The sequence below is a fragment of the Puma concolor genome, chromosome B1 (assembly GCF_028749965.1).
Source record: "Puma concolor isolate L17-30 chromosome B1, mPumCon1.1.hap2, whole genome shotgun sequence".
Taxonomy (NCBI): Eukaryota; Metazoa; Chordata; class Mammalia; order Carnivora; family Felidae; genus Puma; species Puma concolor.
In genome coordinates, this window is record NC_141670.1 from 189,810,911 (window position 1) to 189,816,996 (window position 6,086).

Genomic DNA, 6,086 nt, shown 5'->3' on the forward strand with positions numbered 1-6,086 from the left:
CAGTGATTTATATTTAGGTTTAATTTTCTTAATCATTCCTTCCCCCCCCACCCCCCAGCACATACATTATCCTTGAATGTAAATGAAGTACAGCCATATAAGTCAGGTTCACATTCACTTACTCTGAGTTCTTCAGTATTGGCTGTTCTGTTGGCTGTTACTTTGTTCTCAGATAAAGTTCCTCAGGTACTGATCTTTAAATTACATTCTGAGGGCAAAAGCTGCTCTGATCCAAATGTTCCCCTTGGTCATTGATGCACTGCGGTCCTTAACCATCTCTGGTCCTTAGTCTCAATGGAGTCCATTCCTGGAACTCTTTTTTTTTTTTTTTTAAGTTATTTAATGTGTTGCATTATTTTAAAGAATGTTAATTACAGCATAGTTCATGTGTGGTGTTGTATTAGTTTACATTAGTATACATTACTCAGTGCTCATAATGATAAGTGTGTTCTTACTCCCCTTCACCTACTTTAACCATCCCCCCATTACCCCTCTGGTAACCATAGTCATTTCTCTGACTATTTCACTTAGCATTATACTCTGTAGCTCTTTCCATGTTGTTGCAAATGGCAAGATCTCATTCTGTTTCATGGCTGACTAGTATCAAATTATACGTGTATAATATAATCACAGAGCCCAACGCAGGGCTTGAACTCACATGCCGTGAGATCATAACCTGAGCCGTGTGTATATAATGTGATATATATACATGTACACACATTCATACCACATCTTCTTTATCCATTCACCTATTAACGGACACCTGGGCTGCTTCCATAATTTGGCTATTGTAAATAATGCTCTAATAAACATAGAGGGATATATATCTTTTTGAATTTGTGTATTCATATTCTTTGGGTGAATACCTCCATGGTAGAATTACTGGATCATATGATCATCCTATTTTTAATTTTTTGAGGAACCTCCATACTGTTTTCTACAGTGGCTGCACCAGTTTGCCTTCCTACCAACAATCCACAAGTGTTCCTTTTTCTACATCCTTGCCGATGCTGATTGTTTCTTGTGTTTTTGATTTTGGCCATTCTGACAGATGTGAGGTGATACCTCATTGTGGTTTTGATCTGCATTTCCCTGATAAGTGATGTTGAGCATCTTTTCACATGTCTGTTGGCCCTCTGGATGTCTTCTTTGGAGAAATGTCTATTCATGTCTTCTGTCCATTTTTTAATTGGAGGTTTTTTGTTTTTTGGGTTTTATTTGGTATTGAGTTGCATCCGTTTTTTATATTTTTTGGATACTACCCTTTATTTGATTTATCATTTGCAAATATCTCCTATTCAGTAGGTTGTCTTTTAGTTTTGTTGATTTTTTTCCTTTGCTCTGCAAAAGGTTTTATCTTTTCTTCCTTCCTTCCTTTCTTTCTTTCTTTCTTTCTTTCTTTCTTTCTTTCTTTCTTCTTTCAAGAGAGGGTGTGACAGAGCAGTGACAGGGCGGAGGGAGAGAGAGAAAGGCCATCTTAGGTAAGCTCCATGCCCAGTGCAGAGCCTGATTGCACGGCTTGATCTCACAACTGTGAGATCATGATGCAAGCTGAATTCAAGAGTCACTTAACCCACTGAGCCACCCGGGCACCCCTGTGTGGGAGCTTTTTATTTTGATGTAGTCCCTGTAGTTTATTTTTGCTTTTGTTTTTCTTGCCTCAGGAGAGATACCTAGAAAAATGTTGCTATGGCCGGTGTCAGAGAAATTACTGCCTCTGCTTCTAGGATTTTTAAGGTTTCAGGTCCTACATTTAGGTTTTTAATCCATTTTGAGTTTATTTTTGAGTATAGTATAAGAAAGTGGTCCAGTTTCATTCTTTTGCATGTGGCTGTCCAGTTTTCTGAACACCATTTGTTGAAGAAACTTCTTTTTCCCATTGTATATTCTTGCCTCCTTTGTGGAAGATGAATCAGCCATATAATTGTGGGTTTATTTCTGGCCTCTCTATTCTTTTCTATTGATGCTTATTTCTGTTTTTATGCCAGGGTCATACTGTTTTGATTACTACAGCTTTGTGGTATATCTTCAAATCTGGGACTGTGATACCTGCAGTTTTGTTCTTCCTTTCCCGGATTGCTTTGGCTATTTGGGATCTTTGTGGTTCCATACAAATTTTAGGATTGTTTCTTCGAGTTCTGTGAAAAATGCTGTTGTTACTTCGGTAAGGGTTGCATTAAATCTATAGATTGCTCTGGGTAGTGTGAAAATTTTAACTCTATTTGTTCTTTCAGTCCACGAGCATGGAATATCTTTCCATTTGTTTGTGTTGTCTTCAGTTTCTTTCATTAATGTTTTATAGTTTTCAGACTGTAGATCTTTCACCTCCTTACTTAAGTATATGCCTAGGTATTTTATTATTTTTGATGCAATTGTAAGTTTTCTTAATTTCTCTTTCTGCTACTTCACTTTTAGTGTATAGAAATGCAGTGTATAAGTTAATTTTGTGTCCTGTGACCTTAACTGAATTCATGTGTCAGTTCTGGTAGTTTTTTGGTGGAATCTTTCAGATTTTCTGTATATAGTATCATGGCATCTGCAAATAGTGAAAGGTTTATTCTTCCTTACCAATTTGGAAGGCTATTATTTCTTTCTGTTGTCTGATTGCTGTGCCTAGGACTTCCAGTACTATGTTGAATAAAAGTGGTGAGAGTGGACATCCTTGTCTTCTTCCTGACTTTAGGGGAAAAGCTCTCCATTTTTACCCACTGAGTATGATGTTTGCTGTGGGTTTTTCATATATGGCCTTTGTTATGTCGAGGTATGTTCCCTGTAAACCTACTTGGTTTTGAGGGTTTTTATCCTGAGTTGATGTTACACTATCCATTGTAATGATCATATGTTTTTTTATCCTTTCTCTTGTTGATGTGATGTAGCATGTTGATTGATTTGCAAATATTTAACCATGCTTACATCTCAGGAATGAATCCCACTTGATCATGGAAGATGATTTCTTTCATGTATTCTTCAATTTGGTTTGCTAATACTTTGTTGAGGCTTTTTGCATCTTTGCTCATCAGAGATAGTGATCCATAGTTCTCTTTTTATGTAGTGTCTTTATCTGGTTTTGGTAGGGTGATACTGGCCTCATAGAATGAATTGGAAGCTTTCCCTTCTCTTCTATGTTTGGAAAAGTTTGAGAAGAATAGCTATTAACTCTTCTTTAAATGTTTGTTAGAATTTACTTGTGAAACTGGTCCTGGACTTTTCTTCGTTGGGAGTTTTTTGATTACTGATTCAATATCATTGCTGGTAATTGGTCTGTTCAAATTTTGTATTTCTTCTTGGTTTAGTTTTGGTAGATTATATTTCCAGGAATTTATCCATTTCTTCTAGGTTGTCCAATTTGTTGGTATATAATTTTTCAAAATATTCTCTTATAATTATATTTCTATGGTGCTGGTTATTATTTGTCCTCTTTCATTTCTGATTTTCTTCATTTGAATCCTTTTTTTATGATTCTGGCTAAAGGTGTATCAATTTTGTTGATCTTTTCAAAGTACCAGCTTGTTTCATTGCCCTATTGTTTTGTTTTTTAGATATTATATATATTCGTCTAATATCTAAATAATATACTTGTCTTATTTTTAGTTTATTTCTGCTCTAATATTTATTATTTCCTTCCTTGTACTGGTTTGGGTTTTTGTTTGTTCTTTCCTAGCTCCTTTAGGTGTAAGGTTAGGTTGTTTGAGGTTTTTCTTCTTGATGTAGGCCTGTAAACTTTTCTCTGTTGCTATAAACTTCTCTCTTAGAACAGCTTTTGCTGATCCCAAGGATTTGGGGCTGTTATAGTTTCATTTTAACTTGTGTCCACGTATGTTTTGGTTTCTTTTTCTCAGTTGGCCCATTGTTTAGTAGTGTGTTATTTAACCTCCATATATATGTGTTCTTTCTAGATTTTTCCGTGTGGTTAATTTTTAGTTTCTTAACGTTGTGGTCAGAAAAGATGCATGGTATGACTTGCAACTTTTTGAATTTGTTGAGACTTGTTTGGGTGCCTAATATGTGATCCATTCTGGAGACTGTCTCATGTGCACTTGAAAAAAATGTGTATTCTGTTGTTTTCGGATGGAATGTTCTGAATATATCTGTTAGATCCATCTGGTCCAGTGTGTCACTCAAAGCCATTGTTTCCTTGTTGATTTTCTGTTCGGATGATCTGTCCATTGATGTGAGTGTGGTGGTAAAGTCGCCTACTATTACTGTATTGCCATCTATTACTTTATGTTTGTAATAGCTGCTTCTTGTATTTGGGTGCTCCGTGTAGGGTATATAAATATTTACAATTGATATATCCAATCGTAAATTGGATTTGTCCCCTTATAATACGGTGCTCTTCTTTGTCTCATTACTTTTTAAAAAATTTTTTTTTAATGTTTTTATTTATTTTTGAGACAGAGAGACACAGAGCATGAGCAGTAGAGGGGCAGAGAGAGAAGGAGACACAGAATGTGTGAAGCAGGCTCCAGGCTCTGAGCTGTCAGCACAGAGCCCAACGCGGGGCTCGAACTCACAGACAGCGAGATCATGACCTGAGCTGAAGTCGGACGCTTTACTGACTGAGCCACCCAGGCACCCCTCGTTACTTTGTTTTAAAGTCAGTTTTGTCTCATATAAGTATGGCTACCCTGGCTTTCTTTTCACATGCGGTTACATGATAAATGTTTCTCCATCTCTTTACTTTCAGTCTGCAGGTGTCTTTAGGTCTGACCTGTCTCTTGTAGGCAGCATATAGATGGGCTTATTATTATTATTTTTTATCCATCCCTTCACCTTAGGTCTTTTGATTGGAGCATTTAGTCCATTTACATTCAAAATAATTATTGATAGGTATGTGCTTACTGCCATTTTGTTATTTGTTTTATGGTTGCTTTTGTAGTTTTCTCTGTTCCTTTGTTGTCTTGCACTCTTCTGTCATGGTTTGCTGGCTTTATTAGTGATTGACTTGGATTCCTTTCTCTCTTTGTCTCCTGTTGTTTAGTTTGTTGTTATTTTGTTGCTCTTATTACTAGTTTTTGATTCGTGATTACCATTAGGTTTGTATATAATATGCATGTAGCAGTCTATATTAAGTTGATCGCTTAAGTTTGAACCCATTTTTTTCTAACTTCTCTCCCCTCCCACATTTTAGGTATTTGATGTCTTACTTTACATCCTTTTATTTTGTGAATCCCTTGACTTACTTTTGTAGATATACTTATTTTTACTGCTTTTGTGCACCCTATTCTTACTACTACTTATGGTCTTTCCATTTCACACACAGAGTCTCCCTTAGCATTTCTTATAGAGCTGGGTTAGTGGTGATGAATTCCTTTAACTTTTGTTTGGGAAACTTGATCTCCTCCTATTCTGAATGGTAACCTTACTGGATACAGTATTCTTGGCTGTGGTTTTTTTTTTTACTTACAGCACTTTGAGTATATCATGCTACTACTCCCTTCTGGCCTGTAAAATTTCTGCTGAAAAATCAGCTGATAGCTTTATGGGGCTTCCCTTGTATGTAACTGCTTTCTTTTCTCTGGCTGCTTTAAAATTTTTCTCTTTATCACTACTTTTGGCCTTTTTATTTTATTTATTTATTTTTAAATGTTTATTAGAGAGAGAGAGAGAGAGAGAGCAAGGAAAGGAAAGAGAGAGGGAGAGACAAAGAGGAAGAGAGAAAAACCTAGTCAGGGATTGTGGTGAGTGGTCAGCACAGAGCCTGATGCAAGGCTTGATCTCCTGAGCTGTAAGTAAGATCACAACCTGAACCAAGATCAAGAGTTGGACCTTCAACCAACTGAGCCACCCAGGCATCCCTACTTTGGGTCATTTAATTACTATGTGTCTTGGTGTGGACCTTCTTAGGTTCATTTTTTGGGTGCTCTCTGTGCCTCCTGGATCTGGATTTCTGTTTTATTCCCCAGATTCAGGAAGTTTTCAGATACTAGTCCTTCAAATACATTTTCTGCCCTCTTTTCTCCTTCTGAAATACCTATAGTGCAAATGTCATTATTCTTGATGGTGTCACTGAGTTTCCTAAGTCTATTTTCATTTTTTTGTTACTTTTTTCTGTTTTCTGTTCATCTTATTTGCTTTCCATTATT